The sequence below is a fragment of the Pleurodeles waltl genome, chromosome 2_1 (genome assembly GCF_031143425.1).
Source record: "Pleurodeles waltl isolate 20211129_DDA chromosome 2_1, aPleWal1.hap1.20221129, whole genome shotgun sequence".
NCBI classification, from domain to species: domain Eukaryota; kingdom Metazoa; phylum Chordata; class Amphibia; order Caudata; family Salamandridae; genus Pleurodeles; species Pleurodeles waltl.
The window spans coordinates 543,140,507-543,161,331 of NC_090438.1; the positions used below are offsets into that span (position 1 = coordinate 543,140,507).

The window sequence follows — 20,825 nt, forward strand, 5'->3', positions numbered from 1 at the left end:
TCCCTATGTACAGGTTGTTGGAAAAGTATGCACAAAGCCCATCTGTCACTCTCCGCAGACGTGGATTGGAGTCAAGCTGCAAAACACCCGAGTCATAAGCACAGAGAAATGCTCACATTCTAGAAGTGGCATTTCTCTAATGATAATAAAAGAAATCCACCTACACCAGTAAGCAGCATTTCTTACTATCATTACAACCATACCAAACATGCCTACGCTACATCTCATAAATCAGACAATGCCCCTTAGACATAAGGCAGGGCATTTCCAATGCAATGCTATGAGAAGGCAGCACTTACAGCAGTGAGAAACCAAACAGGCTGTCTGTCACTACCAGGACAGGCCACACAACCAGCCACATGTCCTGCCTTGTACATACATACCACCCTGCCCAAAGGGCTAGCTAGGGCCTACCTTAGGGGTGATTTACATGTAGTAAAAGGGGAGTTCTGGGCCTGAAAAGTAAATTTTGATGCCAGGGCTCTGTGGCAGAAAACTGTGCACGCAAGCCCTGCGCTAGCAGGCCTGAGACAGGTTTGAAAGGCTACTTCAGTGGGTGGTGCAAGCAACGCTGCAGGCCCACTAGTACCATTTAATGTACAGGCCCCGAGTATAGAGATACTACTGTGCAAGGGACGTACAGGTAAATTAAATATGCCAGTTAGGTATAAGCCAATTATACCAACTTTAGAAAGGAAAGCACCCGCACTTTAGTACTGGTAAGCAGTGATAAAGTGCTCAGAGTCCTACAGCCATCAGCAAGAGGTCAGAAAAAATGGGAGGAAGGAGGCAAAAAGTCTGGGATGAACCCACAAAAGGCCAGGTCCAACAGAATCCATAAACATTTGTAACTCCAAACCATTTGATATCCACTGCTTTCTCCAATTGTGGTTCATTGTTAGAACTGTAGTATATAATTTGGTGGTCTAGAGTGCTGTCTGCAGGATTATGTCTACAAAGCAACCCGAGAAAAACATCATATCCATGAATTTATCTGTACCATGGTCATCCATTCGCCCTCTATCTTCAGCCACGAAGGTTGGCAGAAGGGGCACACATGGAGCCTGTAGAAGCATCAAGCAGCTGGCGATAACAATCATTTTGGTGTAAAAATACACCTACGAACAGATGACGTCACCCAAATAGAACAGCAACCTAGGTACAGATAAATTGATGGATATGATGTTTTTCTCGGGTTGCTTTGTAGACATAATCCTGCAGACAGCACTCTAGACCACCAAATTATATACTACAGTTCTAACAATGAACCACAATTGGAGAAAGTAGTGGATATCAAATGGTTTGGCGTTACAAATGTTTATGGATTCTGGTTATATTCTACTCTCTCTTACTGAGATTTAGGTTTCTTCTTCATCTAAGTCTGACTGACTGCAAATAGATAATGTTTATTCAATTATTATGTAGGTATAGCTTTTAATGTGTATAGTTAATATATAGTTCCTAATTATATAAAATATGTTTTTGTATGGTGACATATCCTTTGTGTATATCTTGCTTCAGCTCTGAGGGGTTATTTATGTTTAGAAAACAACGTTACTGCTGTTTCTTCAGTGATTAGAGAAAATACAATGAAAGTTTTTTTTTTAATACAAAATAACAGTGGATTTCACATGATTTGGAGTTACAAATACTTTTATGGTAATAATATTATGCATACAACTGAAATAAAAGAGTGCAAGTCACAAAATGTGAACATTTCATCTGTATGAATGCAAACACAGTATACGTCAGTGTGCTCTACACTCAGTTACAAAAGCGAAGACGGAAGTTTCGAAGTGACAGAAAATAGACAAATGAGCTTGTAGTCCGTGTCAGAATTCAAGAAAGAACACCAGTTACTTCTGGGCAATGAGGATGACATCAAGAATAAAGTCAGGAATGTTGATTGACAAAAATATATCCCAGATGTGTTCAAAGCAATTTTGCAATCCCCAATGCTGACGAGAAAATGATCCGTTTTTCAAGAGGTTGTAAGGCAAGCAGCAAGCTGAATTCACAATCTATTTATAAGCCGAAAAGAGCCCTTATTGATGAAGATTCCCACTTTGACTCTGCTTAATTAAAAAAAAGAATGCAACGAGGACGAAGGAGGAAGTTGTGAAAATAATCCTGCTTCACATATCTGAGTAGTCTGAAACATTACCGAACAACGTGAATTCTGAGGGAGGCTTTTAGTGTTCTGATTACCCTGATCGCATTTAAGGCGAGAAAGCACGGTCAAGATCATAAAAAACCCACAACAAAACATGTCTTTAAAGCTTTACTGAGCTATAACAACTACATTTTTGCGTGCAACTTAAGTAGAAGGATGTTGCAGATTTTACCCACTGGGCTGGGCAGACATCTCAGGGAAACCCCAAAGAATAACTGAAACTGCAAGTTATTTTGCATTCTTTCATGGTAGAGGCAGTCAGAGACAGGTGTAACTATTCTTGCCCGGTCTCCTTCATTTCGTGCTGAACTATTTTAGAAAGCTCATTCCTAATTTTACTTACTTATACTCATACAGAATGCTAGAGACCTTACACACAACCTTTGAATGGTACAGGTTACACCATTCCTGGCAACGCGATTACTCAAATGTATATGGTGCCAAATAGCTCTGTGGCGATATTTTCAGCTCAAGATAGGTTGCTAATATAAAATATGTTTTTGCTGCTCTCACAATCAAATTGTATTTGTGCATTTATATAGTGAATTTGCAATTGGTTGCTATATCATATGCGTTACACAGTGCATTACAGTTTATTTTTGTTATAAATATTACTTTTCTGGCTTTTAATGCTGGTGAGACCACTTGGCAAGTTTTAAATAGCCACTTGATTCGCTTTTTTCCCTTGTGGATTGACCTCTTCTAGTTCTTACTCTTTCAGGAAATTACAAGTTTTTCCTGATGTCCTACTGTGATTTGTAAATAAACCAGAACATCCCTTGCCAGCACTAATAGAAACACTCAATAAGGACACTTTAGTTTGTGTTTTTCAAAATAAGAAGAATCAGTAGGTGTTACTATTTTTGTCTTTTTTGTTGTTATTGTTTAGCTTTACTTCCAAAAAGTAAAAGCGTAATGATGTGCATGCATATGTAATTATAAGCTTGGTTGGTGGGTGGCATAGTGTGTATTGTGTAAAAGTAAATCCATGCAAAAAGTAGACTTTTTTTCTGTTGTTTAAGGTTATTTTTCCTTTTATTATTTATTGTGTACAAATGTATTTTTTATTTCATTTTTAAAAACAAGTGCAAAATACTTTAAATTTCCAAAGGTTTACAGGCAAACATAAAAGTACCAAGATAATTAAACTATTTAATGTACCTGCTGGAAAGAGATCGGACTTTTGTCTAGTGGAAATTTCAGCTCATCTGTGGAACCACAGTGGGATAATATGCCTGTTTCAAACAACATGTAGTATGCAGATCACAGAACATATACACACATAAAACAATAACACATAAAATGTACAGAAGTGTAATTATTATCCTTCTTCTGTAGCAGCAAGATTCAATTTTAGCTCATGATAAATAGCATCCTGGTGCTGGAAAGGTGGGGGCGCTTTAACAGCACATGCTGGTTTTGTAAATGTGCATCATTTTAAAAACAATTGCAGAGTAACTTGTAGTTCTAGCAATTTCAAGGCTATTATAAAAGTGCCAAAATACTTCCATTATTTAATACACCTGCTAAAAAGCGATCAGAGTTTCGTTTATTCGCGGTTATAGCTCATGTAAGATACATATCACAGAGGGTTAACATTCCTGCAACAAACATGTACTATGCAGTTCAGAGAATCTACCCAAACATTTCCCCTGGAAGCTGGGAGGTTGGGGTCCACTTTTGCATCGAGGGGCATGTTTTGTAGACATGTATAATTTTTTTCAACAAATTGAAAGTTCTGTGTATTTTCAACAGTTGTCAAGTAACAATAAATGTACCAAGACATTTTTCCTGATGTGTGTATCAGCGGGAACACTTGTGAGTTTCGTGTATTGCTAATTATAGGTCGTCAAATGTAGCTCGGAGAGTTAGTATACCAGCAGCGATTATGAAATATTTTGAATCTGTGATAGCACTGCAGCCCTGTAAACAGCATCTCATATTTATAATCTCTGTGCAGAAAAAAAACACACACAGGCACATTAACTGTACACCGAATCACACGTTTTCCGGGATACTGAAAGGGTAGAGATGCCTTTGCAAGACCGGGCCCGTTTGGTAAAAATGCATCTTTTGAAAATAATTGCAGAATAACTTGTAGTTTCACCAATTTCCAGGCAATTACAAGAGGGTCAAAATACTTCTGTTGATTAATATATCTGCTAAAGAAAGATAGGAGCTTAGTGGATAGCAGTTATAACTTTTTTACGGGATTGCGGAGTGTTAATATACCTGCAGTAAACAACGTGCACTACGCAGTTCACAGAATACGCCCAAACATCTCCCCTGGAACCTAAAAGGGTGGAGGCCACTTTTGCAGTGGGGGGCAGGTTTAGGTAAAGTGCATCATTTTAAGAACAACTACAACTTTCTTTTAATTTCCAACAGCTGTCAAGCAACGATAAAAGTCCCATAATACTTTTACTAATTGATGTACCTGCTGGACAGAGTTTTACGTTTCCTTTTTTTAATAATTAGAACTAACAAAGGTAGATCAAAGAGTTAAAGCGCCTGCTGCAATAAGAATCCATTTGGAATTTGTGGGAGCGCTGCACGCTTACATCAAGCCTCTCACATTTAATATCACTATAAAAAATAAACAGACTAACACAGGCACACTAGCTGGACACGGCATCACAAGTTTTCGGGGAAGCTGGAAGGAAGGGGATCGCTTTTGCAACACGGGGCTGGTTTTCTAAAAGTGCATAAATTTGAAAACACTTGCAGGTTAACTGAGACTTCAGGAAAATTCAAGGAAATTATAAAAATATCAAAATAGTTCTATAAATTAATATACCTGCTGAAGAAAAATCTAAGTTTTGTGTATTGGCAGTTATAGTTTATGTAAAGGAGTGCATGAGGTTAACATATGTACAGCAAACAATGTATAGAATGCAATTCACAAACTAGGCACACACATAAAAAGCTGGGTAAAACAGTAACAGAGGAAACATACAGAAGCGTGATTTTTGTCATTTTTTTCCAGCAACACCTGAAAGTATTTTAAGCTTGTGTAAGCGCTGCATTCCTGTCAGGAGCCTCTACCATTAGATATCAATGCCTCAAGCAGCCAACATGTGACCCACATGCTAAATAAAAACGTACATCTAGCGGGCAAGTGACTGAAATGCTCTCACACCTTTTTCTAGATGAACCCGAAATGGCTGCCACACAAACAGTGTTAAGTGAAGGAGATGACTGAATACTTTGTAGCTATTTGAAGCCGGAGACTGTTCCCCCATGTAGTTTAGTTTATGAGATGGCTGCCTGAAGACCTCTCAGCGGTGAAACGTAAAGCGTAGACTGTTCGGTCACCTAATTAGGCCCTAAACAGCCAGGATTTCAAATTCTTACGAAAGGAAAGTTCCTAGCTAAGTTGGCAAAGCCCCAGTGTGAGAGAGGTCCAACGTTTAGCAGCTTAGCAGTGAAGGCCACAGATCTTCCATCCCACTGAGATCCCCGGAACTGAGGGATCTGCAGCAAGAAGATCTGAGAGACCTATGGGGGAATATATTAGGAGGCCATAGGCCTTTAAAGGGCAGGGCCCCCTTTGTAAAGGAACAGTAAAGATCGGTTTGTAGACATTAAAAGACTTGCCCTAAAATACAACAGAGAAAGCTTCCAAAAGAGACTGGAGACTATTTCCCATGATTACAAGATGCTTGTTGTAACTATAAAACATCAGCTGCTATTTACGCATTCTCCTTTTAACTAAAAAGACGAGGCTACTTTTGCTGCAGGGAGGCGGGGGCAGGCGGAGATGAGGCTGGCTTTGTGAAAAAGCATCAATATTAAAAATAAACTGCCGATTTCCTTGCATTCCAAACTGGTTTGCGGCAACGATAAAAGTACCAAGATGGCACACAGGGTTAAGATACATGCTACAAACAACGTGTAGTGTGCAGATCACAGAACATGTCCAAACAGGAAAGACTGCGTAAAATAATAACGATTTAAAGAAACATAAGTGTGATTAGTGTTCGACTTCTCCTGCTGCAATATGAAGTTTTTGTTGTTGTTTTTTTACTTTGTGGTAGCGTTGCATTCCTGGAAGCACGCTTTCACATTTAATATTAGTGCAAATAATAAACAGACAAACGTAGCCTCAGTAACTGTACCAAGTACCGTGCGTATCCGTGGGCCCAGACAAACAGCGTAAAACAATGAGAGACAAAAACTTCTTCTTGAGCGGCGATATGAAACTAATTTTAGCTTGTAATACCCGCTAACATCTGCTACCAGTGTAAACAAAAACACAGCTACATTAACTGTATTGGCAAACGTGCATTTTCTTAGGAAGCTAGCAGGCCGCTTTGCAGCAAGGGGACGAATTGGAGAAGAACATATATTTTTTTTAAACTGCAGAATTCTTTATATTTGCAGCACTTCTCAAACAACTATAAAACAGCCACGGTAAGTTACTAAACAATGTATCTACTAGAAAGAGTTAGGAGTACCAGCTTTTGGCAATTCGATCTCATGTAAGCTGGCGCAAAGCGTTCAGAAACCGACGGCCGGGTGCGACGTACCGGGCATCATGTATACCGCTCTGAAGCTGTAAGGGTGAAGTCCAGGATAGTTTTTAAAGTCCATCTCTCCAGGTGGCAAAAAACTATTTTTTTTTGTAGATTCTGTTAACACTACTTTCTTATAAGCAGCCTCTAACATTCCATATAAACATACATAATAAACAGACAAACACAGCCACACTGCATGTATCAAGCACCATGCATTTTCCAGGGAAGTTAAAAGGAAGAGGCCGCCTTAAAACAAACTCACAAAACAAAACAATAAAAAATAAAAAAAATAAAACAGTAACATATACAGAAAGGTAATTCCAGCAAATATTATATTAAAAAGATACGCACAAACAGCAACGCATACAACAAATAAATGTATGGAACATACAAAAGGATAATTCCAAAAAAATATATATTTAAAAACACAAATATGCACAAACGCAACCTTACATTCAACAAAAGAAAATATGATCTCACTTTCATATCCGACAAAGACAATAAGCAACCGCACACAAGGAACCAGCCTCTAATATTTCTTCTTCATTTACAAAATAAGTGCTCAAAGCCACTCAAAATACGATTGCGTGCGTCAAGAGCTGTTCATGATTTAAAAAAAAAAGTTCCTGAGCAGTAAGGGAAATAGAAAAACAAGGAAGTCTACAAATAATGGGGCCTGCTCCAGGGAAGTGAACAAATTACAAAAAAGGAGGGACCAGAAAGACAAATTACCCACTAGCAGGCAAGAATTGATAAAAGACAAGCAAATAGAACAAATTAAAAATGACAGGTGGACTTTAAGCCCACAAAAGAGATACAACAGGTCATTGAGACAGCGCAAGAGCCGTCTAGGCTCAACCTAAAAAAGTATGTATTGCACCCTCTTTGAAGAAAAGCAGAACTAGCAGATGTCTCTCACTCTTCTCTAGGAGTCATACTCTTTTATATGGGGTGCGTTAGCTAAATAACCCTTTCACATGATCCCTTTTACATGCAAGAGGTACAGTGAATGAAGCGCCTCACCTTGGAAGCAATAGATACACACAATTGCTAGTATTTCCAGGTGTGATTGCTGTGTCAGTCATCAGGGCATGTGAAAGTGATGGGCCCTTGAAGGGCGCTGTCTGTTGATGTGAGTGCTGTAATGTGCTGGCCCCTAGGCTGGGTGTGTTAATGGCTTTGGGTGCATCACGGATGAAAGGTGTGTGAATAGCCTGTAGAGCGGTTGATGCCTTGTCGTGGCTTCACAGCTCATGAGCTGCGAATCATTGGTTTGGATTTTTTAACTTTCAATTACTAATGGTGTATTCCATTTTTGTCAGATCTCTTATTATTAAAATTTACATTTTGCACCTTTCACTCACTGTCTTGCCAAATCCAACCAGTATGTGTGTGTACTTGAGGAATAGTTGGCTGTGCTGTAATATTTGTCTTTTTTTCTGCCAGGGTATACATTGTTTCTAGGAAAAATCTACCAAATCTTGATATTTTCGTTTACTAGACACCCAGGGAGTACAGTGTGGTGTGGCTCTCATAAACTTCATCAAGTTTTTTTTGTTTACCCACAATGCCCTGCAAACCTCAAAATGTGACTAAAATCACACATTTTCCTTGCATTTCTGTGCCATATTCTCCAGAATCAGAAAGAAACCACAAAATTACTACCATCCTGTGTTTCCCCACTCGTACCAATAAAAATTCTGCCCCATTTGTGTGGCTTGGGCTAGTGCCCGCAACAGGAACACATCAAAGTAACATCAATGGGAGTCCTAGCATGAGACCCTCATTGACCATGGTTTGATTTGTTCTGTCGCAAGCATCAAGCCCAGCCACACAAGTGAGGTACCATTGTAATTAGAAGACTTGGCAGAATGATGGGTGGAAGGAAGTTTGTGGCTCCCTTTAAATTCCAGAACTTTTCATCACAGAAATGTGAGGAAAATTATTTTTTTAGTCAAAGTTTGAGGGATTCTGGGTAAAACAATCGGGTGAGAGCCATGCAGGCCACTTAATTCCGGATTACCCTAGGTGTCTAGTTTTCATAACTGTACAGGTATGCTAGGTTTCCCTAGGCTGGCTGCACTAGGGCCCAAAATCCACAGCTAGACACATTACAAATAAATGGTCAGTTTTAAGTGGAAAAATGTGATGTGTCCATGTTACGTTTTGGAACATTTCCTGTCACAGGCACTGGGCCCACCCACACAAGTGAGGTACCATTTGTGATCAGGGGACTTTGGAGAACACAGAATAGTAGAACAAGTGTTATTACCGATTGTAGTTCTCTGCATATGTGCCTTCCAAATGTAAGAAAGAAGTCATTTTGAGAAATGCCCCCTAATTACTCTTATCACAGGTACTCACAAATTCAAAGATGTGCAAATAACCATTGCTTCTAAACTCCATATCATGTGCCCATTTTAGAAAAAAAACATAGGTAACCTTGATACCTATTTTTCACTATTCATAGTATTCCATATGAATTGTTTTATAACCAGTACACAATGAAAAAACACAGAAAGGTGCAACTCAGCTATTGGCTCTGGGTAGCCAGAGTTCTTAGAAAACCCACAAACCCTATTTATCCCCGCAAGCAGAAGGGTCTATAAGATGTAATGGTAGTAAATTGGCTAACATGGCGAAAAGTTACAAATTAATGGCTATTTCCTACTAATTTTCAATATGTTTTCATTTCAACAATGATTTTCTTTGGGAAGACCTTAAAGAATCTACACAAATGACCCTTTGCTAAATTCGGAATTCTCCCTAGTTTGCAAAAATGTATAGCTTTCCAGCATCCACCATGGTTTTCAGGCCCGCTTATACCATAAATTAGAAGGAGGTTGAAAGCGAAAAAAATAGGAAAAATGGCCATCTCCCACTAAAATGCCAAAACTGTGGTAGAAAATTGGTTTTCAGAATCAAGTCTGGCTGTTCATGATAGCTGGGAAGATGGCGATTTTAGCACAGCAAACCTCTCATTGGTGTCATTTGCAACAAAAAATAAAAATAAAAACAGACACTTTCTTCTGCAGCACTTTTTTCCCCATCCCCCCCCCCCAAAAAACACAATTTATCTATATTTTGGCTAATTTCTCAGTCCCCTCAAGGGGAATCCACAAACCCTAAGTACCTTTAAAATCCCCAGGATGTTGGAAAAAAAAGGACACAAATTTGGTGCGGATAGCTAATGTGACAAAAAGTTAAGAAGGCCTATGCGCAAACCACCCCAAATAGCCAAAAAAAGGCTTAGCACAGGAGGCTAGCAGCAAAGGGGTTAACATGACATATAACACCATCTTTACACACACAGTCACTTTTATGCCAACTCAGATAATTTACTTCAATTATACACATAATCACGTAAGACCAAGTCTATACTATTTCCACCTTTTGCCCCAGGTCTTGGCATGTTTTTAGGGGCAGTCCCTGATGATGTAAATGGACTCCTCCACCTTTGCACACCAATCCACTCCCACTCGCTAGTTAGATAGTGTGGGTGGTCCACAAGATCTCTACTTACAGATGATCATCTGTTTGTTAATCACAGTCAGCTTGTCCACCAGGTACTGTTCCATGTCGGTGTCACCTAGGTCATTTAACAGTCCTAGGATGGCCTGCTTAGGTCCTCCTTAAACCTGCACCAAGGCCTCCTCGATCTTGCAATGGGGGACCACCAGGCCACAGGAAAGAAGTCTGCTTTTGAACATGTTCAGCGCACGCAGGTAGGATGTGGGACTTTGCCAGCATGCTGTATCTGACGAGGAGCAAGGAAAGTGAAGTAGTCAAGTGTTTATTTAGGGTACAAGTCTATAAAACATGCAATAAAAAACAAGTTAAAAACAATCATGTAAATATGGTTAGAAAAGCGTACATGGCAGCAGTAGTATTATAACTGTACTCACTTGTCCAGAATTAAAAGAAGAGATTCTATAATGGAATTCCAGAGGTTTTCCTTATATGCCTAACGGCTAACAAACATCACCCAAGTCTAAGTGCCATCTTGGTGCTACAATCTGATCTAAAAATCTGAGAGGCTTTACTAAAGTGCCTATTGCCTACAGCAATACACAATGGCTTTAACCATAATTTCTCCAGTCTATCATAGGCCGGCAAAAAAAAAGCAAATGCTCAACATCCTCTGAGCGATATTTACAGAGAAGGTAATTTTGCATACTTGGATTGATCGGGACCCACTTATGAGTGAATGTCCCGAAGAGCTAAGTGCCAACTCTCATTTTTTTTTTTTTTTTTTTTTTTAAATCAACAGGGTAGGGGTTAATGGTGCAACAAAGGTATTTATGTAGAATTCTAAAGAAGGGACTACTTTGAATAACAAAGATTTGTCAACCCTTCTGGCTTAGCATTAAGGTGGTATTAATCTAGCGTATAGGCCCAGAACTTCTCTTTGACAACAGTCTTTGAGTTGCTATTAATTTGGGATGGATTGTACCATTGCATACCTAGAACTAAAATGCTCAAATCGGATTGTATAGAACTAAGCCACAGTATAGTCGAGGTATTCCTGGTGATGACAACCTCCTGTAGAGCTGATCTATACATAGCAAGTTCAGGGTGGACCACAAGCTAACCCAAAAGAGTAGGGGCCTTAGCCTAGCTCGATCACCAATTCTTTTTAGTGTGGTTTCAAAATAACAGGAGGAATGTTGGAGTACTACCTGGAAAGTTAAACAGATTTAATAAGCCTATTTTCCTTGAAAACCAGCCTGCTAAGGTTCTCAGTACCTCATAGTTCTACACCATATATGACAGCTGATTGCACCTTTGCCCTGTAAATCTCAATAATTGGGGTCACAGATTTCAGTCTGGATGCCTTATATTGCTTAATAACTACAGAAGCACTGTGTAGCAGAGATATTTCTGATTTACTGATTTGGGCCCTCCATCTAGAGGTTTTTATCTATCCTCACACCCAAATAGTCAAAATTGTCTACCTGATGGAGTCTTGCCTCACACAAAGAATCCGTCCCTGCATGATATTAGTTTTGGGGGTGATAACTTCTAACCCTTTAAGATCACAGTACTTAGCATAGCAATCAAGCAGATTTTGAAGGCCGTCAGGAGTGTGGGAAAGTTAACACAGTGTCATCTGCAAAAAGTAGGGCAGGAGTTAACAGACCCCCCCAAGTTTGGGCTATCAAAGACACAAGACAGTAAATGATCAACCAGGTTGTTCAAATACAAGGAGAACAGGGTTGGGGAGAGCACACAGCCCGACACACCCCACAGGAAATCGGGATACAATCCATGAGCCCCCCCCCCCCATCTCAGCTGGGTGAAATTCTTGTCATGCAATCTCACAAGGACATCCAGTTAGTATGGCTTAATCTCCATCTGGGCCGGTGTGGGCCACAACAGATGTCTTGGGACAGGGCCAAAAGCTGCCCTCAAATCTACAAAAGCTATGTAGGGATGATCATTTTTAGAGCGTCAGGAATTTCCATGTTATTAGGATCAGGCGAAATACCTGGTCAGTGGTGCTCACATTGGTACAGAATCCTGCTTGGAAGGGTGATAGAATATTTCTCTTGTCCATCCAAACCTGGAATCTAGCTTAAGTTTGATGGCAAAAGATCTTCAGAGGGTTGTCTATCAAGCCAATAGATCTTTAGTTACACGGCAATGTTCAGTCACCCTTTTTATAAATAAGGATTCTTTCATCCCCTAACCAAGAGGGGAGTATACTTTCACCTTATAGAATGTTATTAGATATGACATTAATATAAGAGCCCTGTATTCCACGGTCTGAATAAAAAAGGCCACCTGGAACTTTGTCTGGTCCAGTCCCTTCGTCAGGACGTAATGAGTTAATAGCCAATAGTGTCTCCTCTAATGTGAACCGAATGAACACTTAAATATTTGAGCTGGCCACGGCAAGAGAAGAAGTTGAAAGTGGAATTGCAGCATACAAATCCATAAAATGTTTAACCTATTCCTAGGGCTGAACTGCAACATCTGACAGGCATAAGGTTGTTGGATCACCATTCAAGGAAATCTGCTTAAATAGCTTCTGGTCATTATCTCTAGAAGCTTTGATAAGTGCCAGCCAATTTGAGTCTTTCCAATCCTGCTTACATAGGGCCATAATAGATTTATGATTCACACATGTTTGCTTAATTGAATCACGGTCACCCAATTTGACTGGCTTTAGTAAGAAGCTCCTTTGCCTTCCTAAACTCATTCAAGTACCAAGGGGGAGCACTGCTCGGCCTACCCTTAAGGGCCTTCATTGCTTTACTACATACAAAATACAAGGCATTAAACAAAACGCTGTGCAGGTGACTTAATCGAATGGGGTGTCCTCAAAGGGTCCAAGAAGATTACTAAATGCAAAATATATTTGCCTAAGCAGTTCTGAATTTAGGCTAATTCTTTACCACTTAATGGCTTTCCAAGTATTAGTCAAGGACAAGACGATGATGAAAGCAGAACCATATATGTTTGAGACTTTACCAGATTATCAGTCATTGCCAACTTAAGAACATTGTGGTCACTATCTCAAGGGGGCACCAATTCAAAATCAAGCACCAAGTGCCAAAGGTCAATGTCGAGGAGAACATCATTTATTCTGCTTAGGCTGGACCCAAATATTGGAGTGCAGTGCTTTTTGGAGCTGAATCTGCCATTGCAGGTGCGTACCCCAGAGGCCATGCTAAGGTACAAGAACTGGTGAGCTGCATAAGATCATCAACTAAGCAGTTAAGCCGCCAATATCTGAATGCCCCTTGGTTCATTCTCCCCCTCTGTAACAGATGAAAGCCCTTCTAACAGCTCAAAGGTTGTATTGAAGTCACTTGTACTTATTACTGTGACCTTGTCTGCGTACTTTAAGAGATGGCAAGCCTGCAACATTAAGGTAGATGACTCTATTCTTATGTGTAGAGTGGATGTAAACTTTACAGATTTTAACACTATGCCCTCTCGAAGGGAGTAAGTCGCCCTTTCGAAGAGAAGTCATATCCAGATAGTTCAGTTGGATTATTCTGAGGCGTGAGGATATGGCGATCTGTTGGAGGGGGCGTACAGGCTAGTTGCCAGTCGAGATCATTCAAAGGAACCACCAGTTCTTCTCTTTTCTGCTTCAGGGTTGCACTATAGGATATAGTATATGTAGGATATGCCTCCCCTCCTGAGTTTTCCCATTAGCAATTAGGCCTCAAGTGGATTATGTTCTGTGGCCAAGGCTTGTCAGAGCTACAGGTATTTGGAGAGTTAGATCCATGATAGGTTAAACAGACTTTGTAGGTCTTGAAATGAATGCATATAATAGTCCAGATGCCTCCCTAATTCGTAACGCCTATTTTATCACATTTGAGGGAGCCTGTTTGCTGTGCAGTATGGTAGAGTCGCCTCCCGTGCCACAGTGGGGTTTGTTCATCAGTTTGGTACCCCAGTCTTTGATGACCACCATTTGTGCAGGTCTATAGTACAGCTAGAGGTCGGCCATACCAGTCCAGCCATCATACACAGACTGTCTACATTTATCCAGAGCTATACCAAGGGGACGGTTTGCCCAGAGGAAGGAACAGATCAAAGATGAGAGATCTTAAAACCAGCTGCTAGGGATCATCAGTGGAAAGGTTTGGATGGCGTGTAGGTATTGCAGCAAAAATCATCATTTTCAATAAGGCCACTCTACCCAGGACAACAAGTAGCAAAAGTGACCAGCATTGGAGGTTAGTTTCCATGGTAGACACAAGGGGAGACTGACTAATATTTTACGTTGGACTGGGTTCATATCTGTATACCCAAGTACTTGCAGCTTACTCGCCTTGTGTGCATGGAAGCCTGCCATGCCATTGTTGTTCCACCTCCACTTAGCGGAATCAGTGGGAATTTACTTCAGCTCACGCAGAGGTTTCATCACATAGGTCCAAACAGTTGGAGGCAGCATGGTCTCTGCTGCGTGGATTTATTAGGAATAGGAGTACATAGTCTGCATACAGCACTAGTCCTTCTTCGGGTCACTCCTCCCACTTCCACCCTTGCATTTGGTCATCACAACTCAAGAGTCAGGGCCGGGTTTTGAATGCTAAGGCAAAGAGGAGTGAGGCGAGTGGCCATCAGTGCCTAGGTCCTCTACGAATAGGGAAAGGGTCAGACAGTGTGCTCTTAATCAGTGTCCGTGCTTGAGGCTCTAAGTATAGCATATCAATGTATTCATGGTCCCAGTTCCATCTTTTCCAGGACCCATTTTAGGAAGATCTAGTCTACCAAGTTGAAAGCTTTCTCGAAATCTATTAGCAGGAGAGCACAAGGGTCATTCACATCCTAGATGTAGGAAACTACCCTCTTTTGTCATGGTTACCCCCACTTTTTGCTTGTTGTCAGTGTGTTTTGACTGTGTTCAATGGGATCCTGCTAACCAGGACCTACATTAGAGGGCAGCCATTTCTATGTGTACTGGTCATATGCAATGGCAAGAGTCTTAGGTGGGCAAAAAAACACATTGGTCCGGATCCATAGAAGTGGAGTCGATGAAGTCAATTGACTAGGAATTTTGTAAATATTTTCACTTCTGTGTTAATTATGGTTATGGGCATATTGGTTTGTGGAGTGGCCAGGCTTTGGAATAACCACGATGGTGGCTATGTCTAGTGCGGGACGTGGCCCCTCTCGGCTGTCTCTGCATACAGATGAAGTGGGTGGGGGGTGAGGTCCCGGAATGTACCTTAGTATTCGAGGGGATATCCATCCTTTCGTTTTACCAGAGTTCATCCTCTGCACTGCCTTGTTTACTTCCTTGTTGGTAATTGGAGTGTTGAAGTCAGCATTATCGGAGAGATCAATGGGAGAAGAACGTCTGCAAGTAAGAAGCTCTGTTGTTGTTGTTCTGACAGCAGGTGGTGTGCATACAGTGCTTGGTAATATGTGGCAAATATTGCCTAAGTCTCAGTGGACACTCACTTTATGGGACCCGACACATCTAGAATCTTGGGGCTTATTTTGGAAGTCATGTCGTTGATGCCAGACAGTATAGCAGCTTCCTATACTTAACTCCATGCTCCTATACCTGCTGTGTTGAAGCCATCCAGTATTAGCAGGCCTCCTCCATAAAAATCTGCTAGAGTGACATTTTAGGAAGGGTCAGTTGAAAGTGGGTAACTTCAGGGGCCTTTATTACACTGGCCCTCTAACTATAAAATGTGAGTATCAAGAGCTGCCACCTCATGCATTTTATGTTTCTCTTTAGATCTGATGTAGCATTTGGCTATGCCCCAGATAGTAGTTTTGACAGCAGCCCACAGCATCCGAGCCCACTTTGTCCTGGTTAGTACTGAAATATACTTGAATTTCAATTGCCAGGAACTCAGCACATTGTTTGCATTTAAGATACCATGCACTGAAGCACCAGATTGGTCTCAAAGTCGCCCTCATCCATCCCAAATTTGACAAGAGTGATCCGAAGTACCTCTGGGAAGGATTGTTATGATGTTAACCCAAGTGTCTGGTTCCAGTAGCAGCAGGTCTATACAAGAGATTGTCTTGTATGCTGCGGATGTGTGGGTGTATTTCCTTTTGCGGAGTGCCAGATGCTCCAGATATCACATAAGCGAATGCAGTCTATTCAGTCGTAAGTTGCTTAGCCCACGTTAGGTGGCCAGCCATAAAAGGTCCTGAAGTGTCCACTTTGACGTTCGGAGTGGCATTAAAATCTCCTGCACTACAGTAGTCCCTTGCAGGAAATATAATGTAGCAAATATGATAATGTCAAAAGATGGGATAGGTAGGTGGGGAGGGATATACACACTTAGGAGGCTGTATTGTTATTCTTCAAGGAGAACCTCTTCCCAAACAAATCTGCCCAGAAGGTCAGAGATTGTGACCGTTACTGCCAGGGGGAAGGATCTATGTAAGAGTAAGGTGATGCCTCTGGAGCCCCATGCAAACCCAGCATGAAAGACTATCATAGTCGAATCACCATAAGAAGCGACAGTTTGAGCGTAAAATGTGTGTTTTTTTGCAAACATAAGAATGGATGGTTGAGAATGTCTGGCATATCAGAGGACCGCAGCCCTGTTAATGCAGTCTAGCAGGCCGTTCAGGTTCCAAGACATAGCTCACGCCATATAACTCTCAGAAGAACAAAACATTACAACAAATCTTGTGGGGTAGTAGAGGTGAACCTCCCCCAAATGGAAGGATAATCTGCCAAAGCTGCAGTAAGTTATTTTCTTTAGTGGGGAGGGCGGTTTATGGGGGTGAATGACAATGTGCTCCCCCCACCCTGGCGTGTCGATCATGCCATATTTCATGCTGGCCTGTGAATCTTCATTCCCATTCTCAGGGGCTCTCCTCAGCAGCTGGATCTTCTATTTGCTGATTTGTTCCTTCGCCTTGTGGTGGTTCCCGCAATTACCAGGGATTGCCGACCTGTTCTGTGAACGTGTCTCAGAACCAGAACAGTCAGGTGAGTTTTGGGGCCTACCTTCTCTTGCCAGAATCTTGTTCTCCTTCTCGGCTTAGGGTTTGTGGTGAGGGATTGGGGTTGGAGTCCCTGATCCGGGGAGGTGCGGTATTGGGACATTGCTTGCTTTCTTTTCAGCTGCCCATTTCCAGGCATCTGGTGGAGTTTCAAAGAAGTGTGACGGGTCACTGTAGATTGCTGTAAGCTTTGCAGGGACAATGAGCATATGTAGGCGGCTGAGGCCATAGATTTTCTGTTTTAGTTTGTCGAAGGATTTTCACCTCCTTGGACTGTGCAGGTATATTCTGAGAAGATGATAATATGTGAGGATTGAAACATTAAGTTTAAAGGATAGCTTCTCTGTCCCTTAGTGAAGTATACGGGTGATCAGTGGGCAAAAGGTGACTCCTGTGTGCTTGCTCTAATACAACCAATTGTGAGAGCTTTTCTTTAGGTATCCATGATGTCAACCATGTTTCTAGGAATATTTCAGGGCTATGAGATTCAACATCCTCAGGGAATCCAACAAAAGGAAGGTTATTAAGCCTTGACCAGTTTTCAGCATCTTCTGACCATTTCTCAAGGGTATTTGTTACAGATAACATTTTTGACATGCTCTGAAGGGGAGGCTACCTCGTCCTCCTGCATCGAGAACTGGCCCTCTATCTCGGAGATTCTATTGGTGATGTTCCAGGAGGTCTTGGTGGAGGAGGGACACATCCATTCCAATGTCCCCAATTTCAGTCTCAACCACTTCTTGTGAAGCTTGAATAGCCTGAAGTATGCTGCCAAGTTGTTAGAGTCAATGGACCACTGGGTCAAGGAACCGCTGCCCCGGGGCCCAGCACCACTCAGACTCAGAGGTGCAGTGGTAAATATGTCCATTTTAGTTTGGACATGAGTGGCGAGGACTTTGTCTTCCCTCATGGCAGACGACTGTGTGTGAAGAAGAGGTGAACAATATATAACACTTCAAGGTATCATTAAACCTACAATCAGGCTGTATGACTTTGTTCCGTGCTGTAGACCGCACTTATTCAGTCTCAGGACCATGAGCGGATGGCGTGGGTGGTTGACTATCTGGTTGTGGGAATGATGGGCCTTTTCTCGTCAAAGTCACTGGTGGGTGTGATGAGTAGGCCTCGCAGTCAGACTGGCCCACTTTCCTCTGTGCGTTTAGGGAACTCACCAAGAGCAGCTGGGGATGGACAGGCCAGCAGAGGAGGGGTGACTAAATTAGCAGGCTTAGTTCTGGGGACTAGATGGGTCCCCGCTTATCTGGTGCTCGACCTGAGATCTTAAAGGCAGAGAGCTAGAGATAGCTGTAGGCTGTGCAATCTCCCCTTACTTTCCAAGCTGCATCTCTAGGTGTGAAGCTGCATGAGCCACTTTGCAGGCCTTGGGAGGTATAAGGCACTTGTGCAGAGGCCACTCTGCATCACACTCTAGTAGTTTGGGGGGAGGGGGAGATATGATGCTCCTAGTCCAAGTTGCATGAACAACACGGTTCCCGTCCCGCTGGCAGGTACTGATCTCAGGTGCACCCCACCCAGCTCCTTATCCTCCTATTTCAGGTGTGGTAGGCACTGGATCGCCAGGCCTCATCACGGCCCCAGGAGGCTAGCAGTGTCAGGCAGTTGCTTCACACTGCCAAGCGCAAAGTCACTACTTCATCAGCAGCCGAGCACTGGGATTCGCAGACAGCACCCCAAGAGATTCTCTACTGAGGTCTCAGGGAGAAGGCGGAACCCAGAGGAGGTCTGGAGGAACACTTGAAGTGCATCTGCCATCCTGTTTTCAAGAGTTAGCCTGTTCTAAAATGTTAGACAAAACCACAGTTCGGTGTTTTAGAACAAATACATTTTTAAAAACTGAAGTAAACTTGCTACATTAAGAAAACTATGTACTTCATTAGACTTTGATGTGTAAAAGAAGCATTTAAATAAATAGACAAACAGAGGTAGCTCCTGTGCTCACAATAACCCTTATTTTTAGTCTTTAATCTGTCAATATACAAGCTAGCTTAGCCGTATTACATAATCATGAATGCACATTTAGCATAAAAAGTTTATTGGGTATACAGTTTTAAAATGTCAAACCAATAACATTGAATGTCCCTTTTACAGTTCATACTGCAGAAACTTCTTAGGCACTTTTAAAACTGCTTTCACCACTCATCTTGAAACTCTTCACATATGAAACAAACATGGTGCCCCCGGCTATGCTGCCAATTGAATTTCAAGTATGACGGGGAAGAAAAAACAAAAAACACAAATTCAGTAAAGACTCTTAGGAAACTATTTCCTTCAACAGAAATACGTTTTTATGCTAATGAAAATACTCCTACCGCATCAAAGAACAAAACTGAACTCTACTGAAAAAACTAAATAATGGTAAATGCTTCAAGTTCCAATAATTATGATATTACTGTTGTAGCTTGACTCACAAAATGCCAAATATTACAATTCACAATAAAAGATGGTGCATACAAAGTGGTTAAAGAATAGTCTAGAGAAATAAAAATGTAAAATCTGTGACGGTGAGTAAGAAAAAATAATAAACAATTTATCTATTCATTCATGAGTGCACAAATTTAGGGTTATGCTTCATAATTAGTAATAGAAACATCCTACTTGAAATATTTGTGCTGTTTGAAGCTATACAGAAAACATGCACATTATTTTGCTTTTGCAGAAGTTTACAACAGGAAAAAATACACATACCTGATGACCTTTGGTGAAGGATGTCCAAAGCCACTTAGTTATCAATTCATCCAATTAGCATATTTAGGGCACAAAAAAAACGACAGGTAGATCTCAAGTGTTGTTCTGCTGTGATGCAGCAATGTGTTTTGGTGAAACTTTTAATCTTTAAAGTACACTTGAGAGAAATGTCAAAGTATGCAACCTTAATGTCATATTTATAAAATGTGCACTGTTAACAAATGCATCTTTAACAAAAATACTGCATTCTTATATTGATATTAAGTGTTTTTCTTGTATCATATATTTCAGTATTTGTTATACACCAGCTAGTGCAAATAAAATACAATTGGTGACACAAGTAAAGCCCTTTCTTGGTTCAGGAAGATCTCCGTTATCATGGTAGTGTTAATGTACGTAAATGAAAGCGTGTCAGTGAAATGGTCAAATTCTGTATATCATGCATTCTTGTGGGGGAAAATACATACAAGGCTGAATCTTTAAACAGCGATCACAGGCCTTTATCGTGCTATACACACTGGTATACTTACTATACAAACTGACTTGAGAGTCAAATGGGAGACAGATCTGATTTACAGATGCAGACTGGGGAAAGATATTGAATAAAACATACCCACCATGTCCCGTAACACCAGGTTCAAATTAATCGTTTTTTTTCTGCACCAAGCCTACCTCACCCAGGATAAGATTAATAGATTTTATGTGACGGTGTGACCAGCCTGTCGTAGATGTAGGGGAACTCGTTACGGAAATGTTGCATACGGGGTAGGCCTGCCCCATTCTAGGGGGTTTTGGGTGGTGGTTATAGACTGCGTTACTAATATTACTTAACGTATGCAACCTCATACACCACTGCCCTACCTCCTTGGGGGATTAACGCCCCCGCTGCACGCAAAACCACAACTAAATTCATTGGCCTTGCACTAAAATTGGCAAGGCGAGTACTAACAATGCAGTGGAAGGCGGCTAGGGGACATAGATTG

General features: G+C 41.2%; 1 protein-coding gene across 4 annotated transcripts in view; it reads right to left on the reverse strand.

The window, feature by feature from the left end:
- Positions 1–20,825, reverse strand: part of UBP1 (upstream binding protein 1) — a 528,279-nt gene that overhangs the window by 473,663 nt on the left and 33,791 nt on the right. The window contains exon 2 of one of the 4 annotated variants that reach the window (XM_069214394.1): positions 10,214–10,447. The exons of the other annotated variants lie outside the window; for them this stretch is intronic. The gene's annotated coding sequence lies outside the window, so the exon portion shown is untranslated. The remainder of the gene's footprint in view (positions 1–10,213; positions 10,448–20,825) is intronic. 4 annotated transcript variants of the gene reach the window in all.